Source organism: Pseudopipra pipra, chromosome 7 (genome assembly GCF_036250125.1).
Source record: "Pseudopipra pipra isolate bDixPip1 chromosome 7, bDixPip1.hap1, whole genome shotgun sequence".
NCBI classification, from domain to species: Eukaryota; Metazoa; Chordata; class Aves; order Passeriformes; family Pipridae; genus Pseudopipra; species Pseudopipra pipra.
The window spans coordinates 33,572,507-33,596,124 of record NC_087555.1 but is presented as its reverse complement, the minus strand read 5'-3'; the positions used below and the strand labels follow the sequence as shown (position 1 = coordinate 33,596,124).

At 40.0% G+C, this 23,618-nt stretch overlaps 1 long non-coding RNA gene across 1 annotated transcript; it reads right to left on the bottom strand.

Moving 5' to 3' along the window:
• Window positions 1-807: 807 nt before the first annotated feature.
• Window positions 808-14,455, bottom strand: LOC135417628 (uncharacterized). The gene is made up of 3 exons (XR_010432151.1): window positions 14,269-14,455; window positions 3,014-3,089; window positions 808-1,001 (listed from the first exon to the last, which is right to left on the bottom strand). It is a non-coding gene; the product is annotated as an uncharacterized LOC135417628 (long non-coding RNA).
• Window positions 14,456-23,618: the final 9,163 nt, after the last annotated feature.

Below are 23,618 nucleotides of genomic sequence, written 5' to 3'. Positions count from 1 at the left end.
CATTTTGCCACATGTCTCTAAAAAGTGAAGTTCTTCAGAGAAGAATCGAGGGAAAAACCTCTTCCAACTAACACTTTTCTGCAGTTATCTCTTTTTTCTTTCTCCTAGCTCCATGTTTTCCTCCGGGGGACTTTTTTCTGCAGTATTCAGTTCTCTATCACAAAGACAAGGGCTTTGTCTCCTCAGGACTGCTGCAGCTCACACAGGGTGACTGGCCTGGAATGCTGGATGTGTCAGGAGCTCCATCCTCCTGCAGGCCCCCACAGCACCTGTGTGCCCACCCTGCTGCAGCCCCTGGCACAAAGGCATTTTCCTGCCCAAAGATCCCTTCAAGAAGCACCTTCCTCTTCCCCTGCACTAATTCTCCTCTGTGATAAACATGAGTTTGAGACAGCTTCCATCTTACACAGATAAATATTAACAATTCTTTTATTAACCATTCCTTTACATTGATGCACAACAAGTAGTCACAACAAGTTTAGGAAGACAGAAGAGTGGCATATTAACAAAGGAAAAGAGAAAGGATGGTAAGGGCTGAATCCATTAATGGGATAAAGGCGAGGAAGTGGTGAGTAACCCAGTCAGGTAGATAGACAGACTGGAAAGTTCAGAGATAAGGAAATATTATGACATTTTTATAAAGATATATAACTACATAAATATTAATGCACATTTGTGTTATCTTGACAGCTGACTTGATTCCTATCTCAATATATCTGTTGGATGTTGAACTCTGTATGTGATTCATGCTGTAGGAACTAAAGAACTATGACCAGAAGTTTAAGGATTCAAATACAAAGAGAGAACTAGTTTGAAACCCAGGATATAAAATGTTTCCTGGGATTCATTTATTTAATCAATTAACAGATTATATTTATTTTGATGTTCAGTCTGGCAAGATGCCAACACTGTGATTCCTATTCATCACTTCCATATGTTTATGTGCACCACAGGTATGGAATGGATTCTATACAGGGAACAAAACCACACACAGGAGTCTCCTGCATAGAGAGAACAATCAGTTATTGCAGTACAAAGAAGATAAATAGGTAAGAGAGTGTTCAATCAGGCTGACTCAAAAACCAGAGAGCAGCAGGGTCAAGGCCAACACAAGCAGGTATTGCTTCATAATATACATCTCTAGAACTAAAAGATGCTGAAAGTTCACAGGGATACAAAAAGAGATATCATGAAATCAGTGGAAGAAAATCCAGCATGGGTAATGAAATGCACAGAGATTATATTTAGCTTCAGAAGTTCCTGCTCTGAAAATCACTGGAGGCTGGGAGGCATTTTGGGGAAATAGCACTACATACTTACTGTCTTACCTGCTTTCCTTTGCTCTGATGCTGGTCAGTGCCAAGACAAGACACTGATTCAGACAAACCTTTGGTCTGACCAAGAGAAGTTGTTCTTATGCTCAGCTTTTGGAATTTGAAAAGTCCTACTGAAAGCAGCTGGATGTCTAAATTCCTGTACACTGCGAGTCTGAACACCCAGCTTTGTGTATGAACAATCAAGAGAAAAAGTGACTTACTAGAAGACAGAGACTTTTTTTTTTTTTTTGAACAGTTTAAAAACATTAGCAGTGTAGGGGCTGGGCTCGTGAGCTCTGTGAGAGAGGATGAAGCAGTTTCATGAGAAAGCACAGAAAGCAGGAAGACAATTCTGTAGATTTGGCACTGGATGGGAAGCTAATGAGGCTGAGGCTGATGGCAGAACTGCATTCCTGGAATGAGACTGTGGCAGGATTGTTGCCCTCCTACACTGGATAATAGGAGTCAGGGTTTTTTAGCTGGATTCATTTGGACTGGCCTGATTCAGTAACCATGTCCCACTTTCAGCACCAATGATTTCAGCCCCTCTTAAAGAAATGTCCACAATTGCACCTTCAGTCACTAGCCTTTTCTAAAAATGTATTCTCAGTGATTTAGGAACGTGCAGAAGCCTCAAGTCCAGTTGAATGAACTCAAGAGTTATCCCAGCTGAGACTAAAAGAGCTGCAGACACTGGGATCACACTGCCCACAGCTCACAGCTCTGGGATGGTGACAGGGAGACAACTCAACAAGAAGGGAAAAACTGGTGTGAGAAATGAATTCTGATATTTTGGTCCTGAAGGTGAGGACAAATAACAATATTAAGAGTACTGCCAAGGACAGAGTAAACAGCCAGCAGACATTTTACCCCCAGAGAAAACAGACTGCACACTTCAGTCACGACAAGTGCATTATACTTTCTTCAAAATTATTTTACTTCAGCAGCATGAAAATTTCTAATTATTCTTATAGTTTTTCCTACAAACAGACTCATGGAGATGAGGTGCTCCTTGGAGTTTGTGATCAAAGTGACAGAAACAGCCATTACACTCGCAAGTGTGAAAACTGAAGATGTTGGCACACAGATGGAAAATGGGAAGCACGTATTTTATTATCTATTTTGCATATAAGAGACAAAACTGTGACACTTAGTCAGAGGACAGCACACAAACAAAGACAGTGCATTTAGAAGTTCTAAGGACATTGTCACAGTCTTCTGTTTAATACAATTTTTCAATACATCAAGACTTTATACAAGAGGGAGAAAGTAAAAGAAAAACAAGCTTTTCTATATGTGAGTAAGGAAGCCAACTTGTTTACAAACTTGGCCTCCAGCATCTCTGTCCCCAGGAAGTGGAATCAGTGTCCTGCTACATCTGCTGCTCAACTACTTCTTCAAAATGCTTCAAACCCAATGAAGGATGTAAATCAATTTTATTTTCATATTGGGACACTCTGGGAATACACTTGTCCATCAGATGCCCTTTGTAAGAGCTGAAAGGAATCTGGGTCCTGCCAAGGAAGAACCAGCAGGCACTAAACCTGAGACTAATTGGCAAACAACCTTCAAGTGCAGGTGGAGATGACATGAAAACAAGTGTGGAAACTAAGACAAGGTTTCACATGCCTCTTCTAAGAGCTGGAATAAATTCAGGGAGAGAACAGCTTTGGCCAACCCAAGCTTATTGTAATTACCTCGTTTGTGTTGTGCTTTATCTTCCAGATGTCCATCAGGCAGAGCCGAAGAAATGAGAATCTTTCCCCACAGCAGCTGGAGTACAAATAACAAGAAACCAGAAAACAGACTGTCAGAGAAAGAGTGGCTTTTCTTTTAGGTCCTGAAGGGAAGGAGATAGGTTTCCAGGGACCCACAAATCCTGGAAGAGGGCTCTGAGAATTGCCCCACAGTTCTCATCTGCTCAGGTCAGGCCTGAGCAGTATAGCTGTACAGTTTGTGTCTGCCATTCTGGAGAGTCAAGGCAGGCTGATACTGGACAGGCCATTCTCATACCAGAACATTTACAGGCAGAGAAGAGGGAACCCCATGCTGGTTTTGTTCTGTGTGTTCCTGCAAAATGCATCAGTGGTACTGCCTGTGTTACTGTTATAACCCCCGGTAAAAAGGAGGAATGTCTTACAAACTCCATCAACACTGTAACGGGGAGAGCCCTCGTGCCACAGCCTGTCCAAGGGCCACAGCCAGGAGATGTGCACACAACTGATGGCAGGGACAGAGACTGGAGACAACAGAACATTCCCTTGCTAACACCGTGTGGGTTTTCCATGACCTAATGAAAAATTTGACTCCTACAGACTTCGTGTTCATCACGTTCACTGGAGGTGCACAGTTCAACATCATATTTATATGCTTGGAATTAAAACTTTCAAGGGAAAGGAATGATTCCCCAAGCTAAGTAGGTCTTCTGTGACATGAAAGAACAAGCCTCCACCTTTTGAAGGATAGATCCCACATTTGGAACTGATTTCAGGCACATCAGATCTGTTAGAAATAAAATCAAGATGGGTTGTTACATGTACATCATGGTCTGCACTTCAGAGGAGACTGTGACATATTGACTGTGAGTCTTGAAGAGTTAAGAAGTGCTAAACAGACTGTGGAGTTTTCAAAATATTTCACCTGCCTGCTACCAAGATGAGGATAGAAAATAAGTCAGTATGAGCAATGGCCACTGCAGGAACCTTTGCTATTGACCCTCAAGGTAAGAGGAAGATTGAACTGCACAATCGTGTAGAACCAGCGATACTGCGCAACAAAGCAATGAACCTCCCTATGAAATGGATTATAATGTGCCAATAAACTAAGATTAGGAGAGCAAAGGAAGTTAACCCTTTGAAATGACGGTATTATCACCATCATAATCATCCTGAGCTTGAATTTGACAATACAAACATTCAACAAAATGAAAGCCTGAGGTGGCTCCCCAGCCTCCCTTCTTCGATACTGGAAAATAAATACTGTGAAACAACTTTGCTCTCATATACCAGAGAATACAACCTGTGGCTCCTAAATTATATGAGCAGCTATTTTATTTGGGAGGTCTACTGTGAAGGCAACAGCTGTGGAATACACAGATTCAAGTAAATACAGTGGAAAAAGTGGGCTGTATTATAAGCATCTTACATGAGACAGTAGAAGAAACCACAACATTTCAGGATCAGACTATAAATGTATCCTTTCAAAATTCCATAAAGGTATTTTTCAGAATTGGGACTGTCAAGTGATTGTCCCAGTAATACCAGTTTGTCATGGGAAACTCTGAGTTCAGCAAAATGGAGAAGGGAGAAAATGAAGCATTTTAGCACGAAGCTTAAAAAAATGGAACCATCCGGAAGTGCCTAAAAGGGAAACATCACTGTCCTGCAGACAGAACAGGGACCAAAAAAACCCCGGGATTGCTGTTTTTTCCTTTGCTTTTTTATTATCCTCTTGAAAGATTACCCAAGCACTTTTTCTGCTGACAGTCAAGCAGGATATAATTAGACATAGTCAAGTAAATTTGATATGTGAAAATACATTGAGATTTTCTTCCTCTTTCAGCAGCTTCTTCCAGCCAATTGAATGCCCACACTGAGGAAGGAACACTGCACATTGTTAATATGCACAGACTTCAGGGCTGAGTGTCTAATTCAGCCACTCATTTAGAACTCTGAAGAGTCTTACATTTCTCTAACTCCAAAACTGAACTTGAAATGCCACATAATTCACAACATGATATTCGAATTTTTTTTGCAGTAGATAGTAAAAGCAATGATTTTAAATAAAATAGAACCAAAAAGCTGCTAACTTGTTTTACACAGCTTTCAAATTCATCAGTATAGTAACATTCCACAGAATAGAAATACAAAGTTATTGTGTAAGTAATCACCAGCTGGTCATTATCCAGCAAATGAAGGAATATTCTTTATTATCATTATTCAGAATTGAAGTCTTCTCAAAGCATCTTTGTGACAATGGCCTTTTGCCAATGTTAGGGAAACAGTCCTTGCTGCTTCACAGCATCTTTATGATGCTATGATCTAGTGATTAGTTGCATGTGGCAAAATACACAACTGAGAGAGAATGAAGAAAAATGAGAGAAATCTCGGTGAACATGACACAATTTATAGTTTTAGGTAAATTAGCAGTTCACATGTAATGAGTAAGAACATTATGGAAACCACAAACTGATTTATGCTCACTAAGATTCTGTCTGTAGTCTGCTCTCTAGCTGAGATGAACTCAGGTTTTCTAGACTTTTCTGGCACTGAAAACAATGTCTGCAGGGCAGATGTCTGGTGGAAATAGAGACAAAAGCAGTGTGATAGAAGTAATCACACCAGATGTCAAGAGCAAGCAATTACCCAAAATAAAATGAATTGATAGGAGATCCAAATCTGAAGGCACTGGTTACCTTTAACCACTTACACTCTGGCAATGCTGACAGAGGTGAGACAAGCGTGAATTTTAAAAGTAAGCCCGACTAGGTAGGTCAGTAGCTTTCCTCTCATAAAAAGTATCTGACAGCAATCAGCTGAAAGGTTGCAATTATTCAGTGGCAGTTGACCAAAACATATTTCTGCACAGAAATTTTCAGATTTTTCCTCTAAAGGTCAAACTCTCTTTCCTAAGTAAAAAGTAATTTTCTGCTCAAAACCCAATATTATATAAGACAGTAGGAGAAGAATCCTAGAATCATTCCTTACTGAAAATGCAGTGTTTAGGGCTAAAAGTTGCTTTAGTGTTTTGTGTAGTTTCTTGATGAAAACAAGTGGAAATACAGGAAATTCCATTTAACAATAAGAAAAAAAACCTTTTTCATTGTGAAAAACCTTTTTCATTGGAACAGGCTGAACAGAGAAGTTGTAGAGGCTCCATCCTTGCAGATATTTAACACCCAAAGGGACACAGCCCTGGGCACTGTGCATGGATGACCCTGTTCTGACTCTGGACTAGACAATCTCCAGAGGTCCCTTCCAGGCTCAACCATTCTGTGATTCTGTGAATGTGGAAAATACCAGTGTTTAGGAGTTGTCTTTAATTTCCATTTACTATCAGTTGTTTTTCAGCAGCACCAAATGTCTGTCATCTCCATATCTTGTTTGAAATTATGGTAGTTTTGATTTCCAAAGTTCTCTGTTCACTGGGTATAAAGGCATGCTGTAATTTTGATTTTACCATCCTCTAACCTGATTTACTTATACTCTCACTATCCCACCCTCTTTCTTTCTTTTCTTCCTTAAGTTTCCAGAGAACAGAAGTATTCTTTATATTTTTTAATCTGGAATGATCCCCTCCCTTCCCAATTGCTAAGACATGGGGCATTTCCACCAATCTGTTTGTAATACTTTATTGCACTTTTTATCCTAATGCACTTCCATATGTTCTCCTGTAAAAATGGAGTTGCCAACAGAAGTGTGTGTTTCACTGTTCAGAATTACAGTCACTTTGGTATATTTTATACCTTGTATAAAACTGCAGTTTTTAAGGAACTGGTATTTCATGCATCACCTGATGCAGAAGAATCCAATTTGTTCAGAGGAAATTCTTTTTTAAACATGCACACCAAAATCTTTGCTTTCCATTCATGAATATCTACTGCAAACCAAGTGCCCTCAGTCTGCAGTGTTATGAGGCAATTAAATACACAGTCCTTTCCTTTTCACAGGAACACTTCTCACAGAAATACCTAATCAACCAACACTACACAGTTCTTACTGCCCTCTCCTGCTGATATTAGAAGTACTTTCAAATTGCCTGCTTTCCTATTTACATATTTAATACTTACACACTAAAGCTCTTTTGCAGGTACAGAGATGATCACAGCACACGAATTTCTGATTTTCCACATGCAAGTTTGCTGTGTGCAAACACTACCATTCCCACAGGATTATCAGTGCCACTCTGAAAACTAGTTTAGGTATTTGGTTCTTTGTTAATATATATATTGGCAAATCAGACCAATATTTGTCACTCTGACAAAGACATTATAAAAATGTATTAGTAATGGGAGATATAATTTCTTAAAGGCAGACTTTTGGTGCGATTTTTGCAGTAACAAGTGACCAATGGTCAACATAACTCTTGTCTCTGCTTCACAGTAGAACTGTATTCCAGTTTGGTAGGACACTTCACAGGCAAAAGAAGCTTTGCAAACATCTACATTTATCATTACTAAAAATAAAATATATACACTGGCAAAGGCATTTAATAATCAGCACTTGCTAAGAATTATATTGTTACAGAAAGCACTTCAGCAGGGCTCCAACCACATCTTCTTTTGAAATTTTATAAGACATTTCCTTTGAAAGTATTTCAGCCACATTTGTTATGGAAGAAGAAGTATTGATAATACCACACAACAAACTTTCTACAAAGTTCACACAGCTGAGTCTTTAGATCATGTACCTTCCATATGATATGAGTCACTGAATTTTTGGATGATGTTGTAAATGCAATCAAAGCAAGTTTAGTTTCACTTTGGTTTGTTAGAACTACAAAAGAAGAAGGAAGAAACAGCAATTTGCAAGGAGATGGAAAACAAGGCAATATAAATAGAAAAAAATAGTTACACTTAATGAGATTTGTTTTCGTTGGAACCGCTGCTGGGTTTCACTTTCAAACTACAGAGTTATCTCCTTTCATTTGATTAGAAACAATGCTGTGCAATCTGTCTGAGCTGCTTTGATTCTCTCACCAAATAAAAGAACAAGCGCCTTCACGCTTAAAGAGAGAAAACATTCAATTTAAGGGAATGAAAGAGCAAAGAAAGAACCCAGTTACTTTAAATCCAAACATGAAGACAATCACATCACAGATAGTAAATCACAGACTGGCAAGGATGCTGGTGGAGGAATTCTGTTCTGTCACAACCCAGAAGGAGTTACTAAAATTCACAGGATTACTTTGGAAGGGCATAGTTGTGGGGCGTTTTATAATAAATTCTCTATCTCAATACAATTTTTTTCTTTTTAGTAGTTGTTTCTAAACTTTCCCTTTATTGTCATTTTCCATCATTGTCCCTCAGTCTCCCAGTGCCCAATGAGTTTCCCAGTCTCTCCCTGTGCCTCCGCAGTCCTTGCCACCTCTTTTCCTTCAAGGTGCTTAATGTAATTAAGTAATTTAAATTATCAAAGCAATTATTCCTAAATGGAATACAGGTTGACATTTGCTGCTTCTAGTCTGTGTCTCTTTCTGTCTTGCATTCCCAAAAGCATATTAATTTCTCCAGCTGAAAACTTAAATAATAAGATTTTGCCTCTTCCTAGAAGCCTTGCCTGCTTGTACTTCTGTGTTCCCAAACCTCCACAGCTACAGCCCTGCTGGGGATGTGCTTGTACCAGCTGTGTGTTGAACCATGTTGTTACATCCTTCAGTGTGCATTCCTTCACCACCTACTCCATTACCTGTGTCTTAGAAAAACCTTCACCACCAATTCAAAAGTCATCCATGTTGTGCATTATAAATAATAACTCTATTTATATTACAGCTACTTTGCTGCAAACATCTTAGTAAGCAATGACACAGTCTAAAGTACACCTAGAGAGTGAGCCAGAATATTAAAAAATACTAATGACAATGAAAGGCTCCAAATTGGGACTTAGAACTGTATCAGGTTCTCAGGGGTTCAGCCCCGGAGGATCCACGTTCAGCCCCAGGCTATGGAAGCAGAGGCTTCAGGAGGGATCTCTGGCAAACACCACAGCCACAAATTTGGAAGGGATCTAATGGAATCTGCTGACAATTCCATGCGGCTGCACCTTGGGATCTCTGCCTCCAAGCACCCCGCTTCTCACCAGGATTGTATGGTTTATGGCACTATTACTGACTCTGCACTTTTAGCATGTCCAAGTTTCTTCCCAAAACGCAGAGGAATCACTTTGTGAAGCAGAAGGAAGGCTAACTAGGGGAAAGAAGTTCTTTTCACAAATATATTATGTTTCTGGTAGCAATGATGCTGCAACTGTGGCAGTCCGTGCATATAAATGATTTAAGCTGTCTAGGGATAGCCAATGTTTTTACTACACAAACCAATATATTCAGTAGTTGCTTTAGTTCAGGCCTGAATAAGATCTTATACTGCAGCTGTTATTTCACTTAAGTCATTTGTCTAGTAAAAGATATTACTTCTTCATAGGAGCCTTGACTTACTTTATGTTCTGCTCTTTGCTGTTTCCAACTGCTGTAAATTAACAGAGATCACATGTTAAGTGTGTGGTTACTTTTTATGCACTACAGGATAAGTTGCTGACTTCATCTTTTATTTCACTTTTGAATACATTATTTTTCACTTGAATACTTCAAGCTCTTCCCTTTGCTAACAAAGTCTGCTGCCAGTGGTAACATGTTAATTCAAGTATATGTTTGAACAGGATTCCCAGGCCATAATAACCATCACTTCCTGCATTCATAATAAAACCAGTGTGAGATGGCCATGTTCTCACACATCAAACAAAGCTGCAGGACAGCCCAGTTAAATGATTTGCCAACATACTATTTAATACAGCACTTTTCTTTCTCTTTATGCACATGGCTGTTAAGGACACACCAGGGGAAATGCTCACCAGCACTACTAAACTGCTTGATTTAAATTACTTGCTCCATGTCTTGAGGTAACTTTGGTATCTTCAAGCAGGAGGTTGAACGATGTAAAGTATTTTTTTAAACAGTTTGCCAAACCTTAATGTGTTCCTTTACAACAACATATGGTATAGTCATTGTTTAAGGGCAGGTTCTCAGCAGTGCACATCTTTCACTACAGGGATTGAAACTGGGGACCCATCTGCTCAGATCTATTAAACTCTCAATACAATTTCAAACATTTGCTGCACTGGTGACACTTTCAAATATGGTAGGATTTTTATAACGTAGGTGAATAACAGGAACAGGATCTCACTTTAAACAAAATCATCTTAAATTGTTGTCACAGAAAAGAAAAAAAGGGAATAAACAGCTGCAGTCCTGAATCACGTTAAATACAATGCCAGGGCTGTGTGATACAGGCTCTGTGTTATAAAGCTTTCTTTTTTTCCTTTAAACTAAGGAATGTGCAAATGGTAATCACACTGGCTCAACAGAAAAGCACTTTACAGCACCCCCAAAATGTGGAGGTGATCTCTTTTATTAGGGCAACTAAAAATATAAAGAAGTGGTCTTTGAGAAATTTTGTTTTAATTTGTTTTATCAAAGCTTGTGAGCAGTAAAAAGGAAAATCAAAGGGTTGCCCTGTGTGGTTCCTCTTGGTAAAATAATCAGCTTTGAAGTTATTCTTTGGATAACACAAGACACTGGGTTAAGTAAGGGGCTCCTCCTTAGGATTTATTCCCATTTGACACAGCACTGCCAAACATATGTAAATTTTATACCAAACTAAATGTGAAAACATGTATTATACTAAACAACACTGTGAGCACTATGATTGCTCCTTAAATAACCACACAGCTGAGAAAAAGACAGAGGAAGACACAGGAGACTAAAATCAAGGAAAATCTACAGTAAAAAACATAAAGTGAAAGAAAACCTGAACTATTGACCCATCAATATTCTTACACTGGCCACTCCCCAGCTGGAGTAATAAATTTATCACAGTTCACCAAGTCATCAGCTCTGACAACTTAGACAACAAAAGATCTGTACCTATACACAGAGTAAATGAAATTAGATTTGTTGTCAATCTGATAACCATCATATTTTGATAGTTAATTATGTTCATTTAAAGAAGCACATCCCAATTCATAATAATTAAAATGCCCACTATAGCTGAAGATCTGTTCATTGTTTTTCTTACGTGTTTTTTTGAAAATTCTTATTTACATTTTTTATAATATTTTGCCACTGGAATATGGTATAGCAGTTCAAATATGCTGTGGCTTTCCACGAAAGCAAACTCAGACAAAACAGAAAATTCCTCAAACTAATCTAGGTGAATTTCAAAAGACATGTAGGAATCATACCATGGCAAAATGAAGGCAAGCATAAGAGGACGTCAATAAAGAAAAAAAATCTAGGTGTCAAATCATATTTGTGGAATCTATGGAAACCTCAACAAAGTGAACAAGATCTGTATCAAAGGCAATTTTTGTGATGGCAGAGTGAAATTGAGTAAATGTGCTTGGAAATCTATGTCTCAACAAAACTAAATAGCTCAATGTGGGGCTGTAAAAGTCAGATTAACGAGTGACAGCACAGCCCTCAAATCAGATCCTGCAGCTGGCATTTCTGAGCTCAAGGTACAGAACAGGATGGGCTGTACAGAAAAGGAGGTCTGTAAAAGGCAGAGAAATTCAGAACTGAACACAGGCTCTCAGTGTTGAGAGCTGTCTCTAGATATCAAAGAGAAAAACTACTGCATAAAAATATCCAGCAGTAAGTATTGCAACCAATCTACTGCAATAACTTGTCATGCATTTTGCTAGTGGGTGGGATTATCAGGCTGGGGCAGATCACTGAAGAATCATTTTGTACAATAAAGATCAGACCACAGCAGTAAAAAATTTAGGATACTGTCAGTCCTCAACCACAGACCCTTCATCGTTTGATAACATTCTGCTTGTTGAGTGAAGATTTTAATGAAAACAGTATTTCAGAACTTCCTTCCTTTGTGATTGTATGTCCTCACCTTAACCTTATTTTAACATTGTTTTTTGTGTGGGCGTTTATTGTATTGCAGAGCATGGCAAATCTGATAAGAGCAAAGCAAAGACTGAGCCCGGGCTTATTGTATCAGAATGGCTGAAATAATTCCATATCCTGGAAAACCTGGGAACTTCTGATCCTACATTCAGACACAGAATGGATACACAGTTTTTGATCACAGAAAATATTCTTGCAGTCAAACACAAAGCTAAACGTCAGTTGTATTCTCTGATGAACAATCAACATGGCTCATTTCCTGGGCTTTGGGAGAAAAACTGTTTCTTGCACAACCCAGTGAACTGAGAATAATAGGAATGATATGCTTGATGACAGCAGCAACACAGTATATCTAAGAAATATCTCAGAAGACTGCACTTCTGAATTAAAGCATGAACGTGGTAGGGAAAGCACACAGGATGTTTGATCCCAAAAGATTTCTTTCTTTCAGTGTCCTATGAGCTCCAGCTGTTGCTGTTACCACCACCCATTACCTGGATAGTTAATTCTCTCCAGACATTCTAACTTGTTTCTCAAAAGTTCACAATACTTTTTGAAAGACAACAAAACCCACTAATTTCCATTCTGGTTTCCAAAGGAAAAAAGTTATTTCCTTTATCTACACTTTATTTTATTATAACTTCTTTTCAGGCTCTGTGATGAAAAAAAAAAAAAAAAAAAAAAAAAAAAAAAGTGTAATTGCCCGAGATTGTTACCTCACAGGACATAATTTTTTAGAAATAATGGAAATATTATTCCCAGTTCTTTGTGTATTTTTTTGCAAAGCAAGTTTCTTCTGCTTTAACCATAAAACATCAACTAATTATTGAATTGAGGAACGATATGTGCTGATTCTCCCCGAGTGTGTTGGGATCACTCCTGGAATTCAGAAGTGGTTGGCTGCTGCAGGATGGTGGCCTTCACACAACAGGACACTGTAACAGCACATCCATATTCTTGGGGGATATCATCTCACCAGTGGCCAGTACAATAATAGCTGCACAATTAATCTGAACACATTCCTACTACTGGCTGGATTCCCATGCACACCTAGAGGAAAAGCAAAGATTGAACAGCCTGGTGTGAGCAGAGCTCCTGGCAGGGCACCATAGAAACTGTTCTCTGTAAAAAAATAATTCAAACTTACAATGGATACAGTTGCCTGTAGGAACTTACCATTCTTCTAGAGTTCCTATGATGACCAATCATATTGACATATATTTTCTTTAACCTTTACATTTTTAAAAAAATAATCCTACCACCAATAGATTACAGTTTGAAAGAGATACCCTTTATAGGCAATCCTTTTCAAAATTATTTCTAATATACTTCCCTATGCTTCTGGTAACTGTCAAAAATTGGCTTCATATCAGATGGAATATTGCTCTGATTTAATACAGCATTTCCTGTTTGGATATTTAACTAATTCCATTATTCTCTCCAGGGCTCCAGTTTTCACTGGGAAAGCAGACTGCACTAGCCTCCAGTGAAGGCTGTCTCAGTGCTCATTTCCTGACTCTGATCTGGACTTCTGAGAGAATTAACCATTTAGTTCAGTGAGCTGCTCACTCCCAAAGTGGTCAGATCTCCATCAGCTATCTGCTTCACAACCCCCACAGCAGAATTTAGTTGAAATCATTGGAAGGCTTGTTCCACAAGGGCAAGGACTTCAAATTTCCAAACAGTTGCCAACTGAAATTTCTGACAAATGTTTCTGTTGTAAAAATGAATACTCTGTATGTATATATGAAAGGAAAAAGAGACTTGGACACCAAACAATAAGTCGAGGCTCCTTTGAGAGAACAGCAAGGCTCCTTAGGACTCAGCTCATTAATTTTCCCAGAGAGATATGCAATTGAAATTCGGTGAGAGCTGAACACTTGACTCCCTCAGGTTCTTTAGAATCCCAGATGAAGTGATATTTAACTAATTCCCACACTAATAGGAATCAGTCACTTGGCAGAACGATGCAATCTAATTGTTGGTCACTGGAACGGGTTCAGTCCCCAGCACAGCATTGAATGACTGGTCAGAGGAGCTCATGTGTCCTGTCTCCGGGCTCACAGCAGCTGAGATCCCAGTCACCTGGAGTGGGGTAGGAGGGAAGTGCTGGAGCTGGAGGAGCCTCTCATTACCAGCAGCGAGGCTGTGAACCTGCATCCAGCTTTCCACAAACACTTTGAGAAGCATGGATATTCTACACATCAGACGTAATATATTCTTTGGGTGTGACCATCCTCCCACGTTCTGTAAAACTGACGAAATTAGATCCCTCTCTGACTTGTATGAAATAAAACTAGACATGTATGGAAAGACTTACTCTTGAACAGCAAGAGTATTTCTCCCCTTTCCCGGTTTGTTTTCCCTCTTTCATTCTTGGTGTCCTGGCTTTGCTGCCAGAGATTTCTAAACTGGTGAGCTCACTCTCCCCCTCCTCCTTCCTTCGGTCCTTTCTCGTCGCCCTGCCCGGCGGAGGCTCTCAATGGGCTCCCGCAGTCACTCGGGCGGACAGCATTCCGTTGCCAGGCAACTCCCTGAAAAGAAGCACATGGAGCTGCGGCACAGACAGAGCGTGCCCGTCTGCTCCAGTGATGCTGTGGCCTAATTTCTACCTCTGTTGTGTTGGACACAAAAGGGAACATCTCCAGAGTAGTGGGTTAGGGAGTACGGAATTATCTGCACTTTTTTTGGTGTTTGTTTTTTCCCTCTCTCCTGATCGGGTGCATCCCCTCCCATCCCGGGGCCCCCAGAAGTCATGCATGGCTAATCTGCATGCAGGCGTTTGGGACTGCTCCCTGGGCTTTGTGGGATCCTGACAACTTTCTGTTAGCTTTTGGCTGAGTTAGTAGCACTTCTGGAGATCTGTTAAGCTCCCCTGTAGCTCTCCGGTAAGGGCAGTTTTGCATGTAAATTCTCAAGGCCATTCATCTTTTCCTACCTGACTCTTTATTGCCTGGGTGTTTGGGGTTTTTTAAAAGGCCTCTTTAGGAAAGCAAGCATAGCTTTTCTTATTTTCCCTCCTTTCACTGTGCTTTCTTGAGAACAAAGAACAGCAAACTAAGAAATTCCTTTGGTTTTTCCATGGCCTGAAGAAAGATCACTGCTTTATCCATGGATTTAGTTTTGGACTGACTAATCTTCTCAGAAGGCAGGCCCATACACATTCAGATTCCGTGGTTTGAATTCAGCTCTGCAATCACAATCCTCCACTGTCTATTACAGAGAGTATTGTCATTAGGTAAAAAACAGTCAAATAAGAGGCAAGTTTCCAAATAGCTATTGGTAGCTTCCTTAGAATTTATTGTTAGCATGTTTTAATATGAAGGTTGCTCATGCTAATTGCCTTTTGTCAGGTGTAGTACCAGCTCAGCAGCTCACTCAGCCTGCAAGCAAACCTGAACCTCAGAGAGAAGCTGCACTGTATTCAGCCTGACAGAGTCTAATATTGCTCTGGTGCTCTGGGTATTCCACCAAGCCTCCTCTCACTTCTGGATCAGGTCTGAATTCCCAGTCCTAATCTACAAATCCCTAATTTGGTTAGTGCACATCTACTTTAAGAGCAGCCAAGAACCCTCATCCACTGATCCCCAGAGGCAGCATTATACTATAGATTCCTGCCAGCACGGCTACGGCAACACAAACTGAAAAGCACCCAACCTCCAGCTGACTCTGCTGCACCACTAAGTGCCCGGTCCAACCTCATTTATGCCACCAGGGCAGCACATTTGTCAGCTTAGTTTGTGCCTTCAGAAATGTCCTGTAATTAAACTGGCAAAACTCGCAGTGGCACTGAAAAAGATGGCCATGGCAGATGCCCTGTAACAGGTAAGACAGGGCCAGTGTCACTGGACACATTGTAAGAAAGACACAGAAGTCCAACAGCTCTGTAGAAGGAAGGTCCCAGCCCAAATGTCCCAGTTCTTCCCAAGGGCACACTACTTGTGTGACTGCAGCCACAACATTCCGGTGTACTTCAAGTGTGTAGTACTGTGGATCAGATTCTGCCTCTCTGCTTCTTATCTTTTGCTTATCTCCTGCACAAAGGATCAGAACTGTTCGACTGTGTGGCAGCCACAGTTCTGCAACACTAAACTCAATGCACTGGCAAAGTCTCATCCTTTTGGAGCAGGAGGATATTCCAGTTCCTGTGAGTTTCACACACTAGGAAATCACCACATTATTTACAAAACGTTTTAAGACCTTCTGGAAAGAAAGGTGCTATATACAGGCAGAACAATAGTTAGTACTTGCATGAGTCACACATACACAACTTTCAGTATTACACAACTCCTCAAACATCCCTCTTCCCCAAACACTCTCTATAAGATGAAACATGTGGGACTTCTCTCCCTCAAAAACACAACCTAATAGCACTAAAGAAACAACAAAATGTCTCAACATTACATTAAAAATTCACACTCCCATTTGAAGTTAATCTTAAAGGGAAAATGCAGCCCCAGAACTGCTTAGGGCTGTGGCAAAGCTAATGAAAAAAGAAAATTAGGTGATCCCTTGCCAGACAGGTAAAGCACTGAAGAATAAAAACCCAAGCCAATTTGCCATATGGACATCAACTTCTTCCTTATTGTCCATGTGTTTTCCTATGTATTTTTGGATCCTGCATCAATTGAAGATGATACTACAGGTTGGCCCACAGCCAGAAAGTGGCAAGTGAAATAGTGTTCCAGTACTTGCACTGTGAACACACAGCTGGCTTCAAAGGGAAATGGACTAATCCTACTTCATTTCCCTTCTCCAGTGTGTGTTTAAAGAGCTTTGGTGCTGAAGGAAATCACCCAGAATTCATTAGTTCCCTTCTGATTCAGCTCAGTGCTGCTGGAAAGGGAAGCAGGTCAGGATTGCAGGATCCTACTCGGTTTCCTTTTGAAGCAGACTTTCAGCCAAGTCTGCTCTGTTGTACACACGCAGATCTCTATAATGATGCATATATTTAGAGGTGATATTTCTCCAAGCTGCCTCAAACATATGAAGACTATGAAGGGAAGAAGAAAAATTAAATAATCTATTTGACTTTGTACCACTGAGAACTTTTGGCTGCGAACATTCCTGAGAAACAAACTCAGAAAATTCAGAGAAGTTCTACAAAGATACAGGAGAAAGGAGAGACAGAAAAACCCAACTGAGACTAGGAAACAATGACAACGAAGGAAAAAAGAGTAATACTTTTTTTAATACATCATATACAATTTCTGCTATTCATTGAAAAACTACAGCAAATTAAAACACTGACTGTAACAGCTGAAGCAAATCCTAGGGATCATTTTGATCTTGTTTGGAGGTGGTTTTGGAAATGGAGACATGAAGATAAATCACTTACTCTGGACAGAAAGATCTTCTTCCCATTCATAATCAGATCTCTCTGTTTCTCTCTTCAGAGCTCATGTCATATTTTTATGAGCCTTCTTAACGTTATGGGAAGCAATAGGATTTCAAATAATTCCAGCTCTATCCTGTTCAGTTTAAGGCCCCTGCTTTCGAGACACTAAGTCAGAAATCAACACTCTTCCAAAGTAAACCTACAATTAACCACCTAAGCAGAAAGTGGCTTGTGACAAACAAAGCAGAACAGAAGAAAGCCCCAGGTTCATGGTGGGACCATGGCTTCACTCACATCAAATAAGCACAACATGTAAAAATCCCTTTTTGTAACTGCAGTGAAGACAAAGAAGTATTACTGCTGTAATAAACTGCCTCTTAAGCCTGAACTGTGATACCTTAAATGGTGAAGAGCCTTTTGAATTTGGCTTCCCCACTAATTACAAATCTATTTTCTTGAAGCAGTATACTGCAGAGAAAATGGGTCCTGGTTGCCATCAGCCAAAAAGCCTCCAAAATATCAACACTGTCTCTGAGACAGGCGACTCCAAACCCCGTGTTTTAGCAGGTTTTATTGTGTGAAGTTCAAGGGGTGTTTGAGGAGCTCTATGAGACAATATAAAAATTTGATTCCTTACCAGTCAGCTGCAAAGATCCAGTACAGACACAATTTATATGCTGCACTAATAGCTCCTCAGCACAGGAAAATGAAGGACAATTAGAGAGCAAGTAATGGCTCAGTGGTTCTGTAGAACATTCTACCACCTACAGAGTGAGTTAAAATGAGATTATTTTCCTTTGTGACTCTATGTCAACCTCAGTTTACAGCTTTAACTTTTATCACTAGACCACAATTTAAGATGTTATTCAACCTACTCTAGAAAAAATCATATGACATTTATAACTTATAAAGGCTGAGAGCTTCATATAGAAGTGCTGGGATAGACACAGCAATAACAAATAATCTGCTATCTTTGCATGTACAACTTACTTTCTCACTCCAAAGACAAAGGTTGAATGTCCCACCCCTCCTTGGTTGTAGTGAATGGATATTGTACAGGAAGAAACCAGTCACCACTTGTAGTTTACATAACAAACAAATAAATACATGAAACAAAGACATATCACAGCTCAAACATGCAAAGCCAAAACTAGTTTATTAGACACTTTCCCCATTTTTGCTGTTTAACAGACTTTCAAAGTACAAGACAGTAGATCATACAAAGGCAATTCCAGCTCAATCAGTTCCATCAGTATAACTATTTTTTTATCCTTTCTTGTTTACCACATTTATGGCTCTGTTATTATTATTCTTATTTGCTACCCTGATTACACTAAAGGCTTTGTTTTGTATTATCTTTGCAAAATCTGCATTTTCCTTTTTCCTACCTGCTTGGTTTTGCTCTCTCACAAGGAACCATTTCCTTTTGTTCACACTGTGCATATACACAACTTAAAAACTTCATTTGGTGTCACCTCAAAATTCAAATTTCCCTCCAATTTAAGATTAATTATTATGGATAAAACTATATTCTGAATGTAACCAAGCCCCTAACAGAGATGAGAATTTTGTTTTTACTGTCAGAAACATTTCAGCTTGAAAAACAGATTCCAGCAAAACCTGTCCTTGATTCCTAATGTAAAGAGCCACAAGTTCATTCTATGAACATAAAAATGAAGTGCAGAGTGAAAAATGTAGTTCAGTAACTTACCCAACCACAGAGACAGCGTTACTATTTACAAATCAGAGTCAGTGTATGCAAGAAGAATTGGGCTCTTGAAGACATAACAGGAAAAGAAAACATCCTTTGATTTACATGAGAGATGTCTCCTAGGCTTCATATGGGAGGCAATGAAATACTGAGGAAGAGATTAAATGCTGTGGCAAGAGGCAGAACATAGTGACAGAGGAACACCTGCCCCTGCTGCCATTCCCTGACAGGTACCAAATGACCTGCAAGCAGGATTTAATACACTGTGGAGGCCAACACAGGCTGCCCAGAGCAGGAACAAAAGGGAAAGGAAAGCCATCAGGGAGCCAGGAAATATCAAGTCCTCCCACTGTGCTCTGCACATAGTGCACAGGCTTGTGCAGACCACCCTGGACAATACAGGCACTGCATGTTGTTTGAGCAACTTATCCTTGTATTTATCCACAATCAGGGAAGAAGGAACAGGGACTGTGGATGCCACGGAGCCTCACAGTGACCTTGGAAATAGCTACTCTGAAAATACCTGACGGCTCCTCCAAGCTCCAGACATAGATGTATCACCTGCATCCATCAACCATACATCCTGCTCCCAGCATGTTTTTTAGGCATCACAGACTAAGAAGAATTAGATGATTCTATGGTAAGAGTTAGATTTGATATCTAAAAACTTATTCTCACTAAGAGGCTTAACCTGCAACTTGTCAATATTATCCCATCCCTCTGAGTTTTCAAATATACAATATCACAAACCACTAGCAATTTAACATTCCCTCTAAACAATGCAGCCTCTGAAGCATGAGGTTCAGAAATTTGACATTGCTAAAAACCCCCACATATTTCTCAATTAATTGTCAAATGTGTTGGCTTTAGTAATGCGCCCAAACCAAGAAAAATGAGTCTCTTTTAGCAGAAAGCCCAGTAGCTAAACTTCAAGTGAAAAAAAGAATGTGTTAAAATTTTCCTCATCTGCTCAATCTTGGATTAAGCAGTTGTCTATTTACTGGGGATTTAGGAAAACTCCAAATAGAACCCAGCCTATTATTATGCATTAAAAAAGTGAGGTTTCTGTATGAGAATGTCCTCACATGCTTCACTGTACCAGCTCAAAACATGGGATGTGCAGCTTCTGAGAAACGTGGAGAAATCAATCCTCCACAACTATTAGAAAATGCTGTGTTTAACACTAACCAGTCCAGCTGCTTCTCTGCTTTCTCAACAGCCTTCGTAGCTTCCTTGAGTTGTTTTCTAAGGTCTTCCTTTGGCTGGTCATGTTTACAGCACTAGGAGAGGAAGAGACAAAGCAATTGTAAAGCTCGTTGAGAAGTAGTTCATGTGCTATTAAAGGTGACCTTCCCACTTCCAGTTCTATTTGTTCTTCTTCCTCCCCAAAGTGGGTCAAATCTTTCAGTTTAAAATCTGAGCACCCTTCAGCAGTCAGGGCTCTGAGAAAAGCATTCAAAGCAAAGTCCTGAGATGCCCTGACCTTCCGGAAAGCTCAGAGACACATTCTAAGAAAGCAACAAAGGGTCACTCCCCAGCAGGTTGAAATGCTCTGATATATTAGAGCACAACCCAGCCCTGAGCAGGGCACACAGAGAGTTAATGGCAGCAGTGTGGGGAGCACAGCAAACCCGAGGTGCACATCTTCTCACAATGATTCACACTGCAGACAAACACGCCTTTGCAAACAGCTGTACCCTACATGCCACTGCCCACTGGTTCTTCCTCAGTTGTTCATCACTTCAGAGGAAGCAAACCCTTTTCAGAGGAAATCACTAACCCTGATCTCTGCTCCGTGTTCACCTGAGCATTTCCCCTTGCGTTTCAAGTAAGGTCACGCCAGGTAAACAAACGCCAGGGTCTGGTGACCTGGATGTCTGTCTGAAAGGGACAGGGGGGCATTTACAGAAGTAGTTCAGTCTGAGAGTGTGGCTTCCCACTGAACTTCGGTGCAATTGCAGGTTACCACAAAAGCTAACCTATAAGAGTACTGTGGAGCAGCTCATTGGTAGAAAAGACTATTGTCCCTGGCTTGTTGTGAGGTATTTATGAGGGGAAATTCATACATCCTCAGATTCTTCATCCACATGATCTTCTATTTCTTTTTTTCTGTACCTTGATCCTTCAAGTGATAAAACCTTGCTCCCAGTTCATGAACCTAATGCTCAGTTTTGCCAACTCTTCCTCCTCAAGGAAGGCAGCTGAGAGGTTTTGGCTTTGTGCTGCTGTCTGTCAACAACCAAAAAAAGGGGCACACCAGTATTTGCAAGCTGAGCAACTACAACAAAGGCAAAACACTGCAAACCCAGATAACTGATACAGTAAATTGAAAGGTGGTTATTTTAAGTATATGTCACAAGAGGTAACTTAGTACCTTTCACATCTCATTTTCCAGTTAGATGGGTTCAAGTGTACGGATCATGAAATCTGGAATGTAACTACAAAAAAACAAGCAAAATGAACAGGAATATCCTCAATCATCCAATAAAAAGAGTAATTTATCAAGGTCTAAGGAACAGAATCTTCAGAAAAAACCCAACTGACCCTGCTGTCAGGTAATGTATTTAGGCATTCTGAATTAAGGGCAGTTAAAAACAAAAACCTGTTATCATGTAGATTTGCATTTCCATTCATTAAAAGGATATGCCAGATTAATCACCCTGTATTTCTGTTTCTCTGGTACCAGCTGTGAACCATATACTCATCAGTTTAGGTCTTAAAAAAAACAGCAAAATGGAGAGGGGAAACCCCCCCAGCAGCACTACAGAACTACCCTGGCAGTTCCACATGCACTCCACACAGTCTTGAGCACCACAAATTTATAAATATCTACAAGTTTTTCTCAGCAGATCAGAGGGAGGAGGTCTAGCAGTGAAAAGTAGCTGCAGTGTGTGTAGTGTGCAGGTCACAGTGGTGTCCCCAGGACAGGCCTGGGCTGTCAGTGTGTTATCGTTGAATCTCTCTGGTTGCTCAGAATTGAAAATGGGCATCACATTCTTCTTGCTCTCTCCAGAAGAAACTAAAACCCCCCACATTTTCAGAACTCAGGATTGCATCACACAAACCCCTGACATGTTAGGTTTGCAAAGTGAGGTGTTCAAAATGAAGGCCCAGATCTCACAGGGATGTGCTGAACTCGGCACTCTGTGTAATCCCACTACCCAAAAACTAGAGGAACTTGAATTTCTAGGAATGTAGACAATTCTGAAAATCTCTTTTCAATTGTAAAAACTAAGTAACTTCAATCCCAGCTGCTACATTTATCAATCTGTTCCGATCAAACTTGGTTTTATCCCATCTCTTACTGACATGGGGAGCCATTCATATAGGACCACCAGTACAGACATTTGAATGATAAAAGCTTGTGTTGATCTTTTTCCCAAAAAATGAAAATTATCATCCTTTCTTTGTCCAAAATTCATGAAAAATGTACATAAGCTGAGAACAAATACTAGCAAAGAAAAAAATCCCTCCCCAAATTAAATGTTAGCAATTAAAAGAAAATTAGAAGAACAAGTACAACCTTTATAACAGAATTTTCTGAATATCTTTGTCAAAAATCGAATAAAATTTGGTTTTTCTTGTGGTGGTGAATGCAAAGGATGAAGTCATACCTAATTCAAATCAGAGCACTCTAGTGAATGGAATTATCTCAGCTTACAGAAGGAGCTGGTTTAGCCTAATGGTATTTGCCTGGTAGGTCTGATAGCAAAAAGCTCAAGCTCTGATGACAGAGTGTGCAGAATGGCCCATATTACCTTTTGGCCAAGCACAACTTTTAGAAAGCTTTAGCAGTTTATCATTGCTGCATGGTAATGATGACTTTTCTCAGACACAGAGAATTATGGTTTTTATCAATGGCTCATGCCAAATCCAAGTCCTTAAAAGAAATCAGCCCAAAGCAGGTGCACTGAGCTGTCAGACCTTGAAATTTGTTTTGAAACCAACCACCTGTTAGTGTAATTGTGTAGCTGTTTTTCCTGGCTTATGGGATTTCAGTTCAGCTGTTGTTCTCATGCTAACGCTTATTTCCTCTAGGAATCAGCCTGTCCGTTTACACTGCCCTACAAACTTCTCTGTGACTCTTCCCAGTGTGATCCAAGGAATACATGCACAATATCTGCCCGAGCACCTTTGATCACTAGCACACTTTGTTTACAAAATAGCTCACGACTGCTGTAGGAAAATGTCTCAAAAACAGTACTGAACATCCTCTGTGACACATTCAATCGCTTAGATGACTCCTCTCTGCTTTTTGTTTGTTTCAGACGGCAACAAAGAACATTTACTCTTAACGGATGATCTCAAAGATCAGATTTACTGTTGGTGCCTGACTCACATTCTCCTGATAACAGAGCACTGTTCCTGCCACTGAAACAAGGTCTGAGTCAGGATTCCCACTGAACCCTTCTGCTTCTAAGGGTTTATAACTTCACCACAAGTTGACTCTGGGTTAGGGGTTAGCAAAGATGCTCAATGGAGCATTTACTCAACAAAATCTGAACTGAAAAAAATCTGCTTGCATGTGAGATAAGAGTGTAAAAATTATCATCAGAAGGACAACAGCGGCCTAAGATGGTTTTTGTAGATGAGAAGTGGCACGTAAGAAAGAACAATGTGC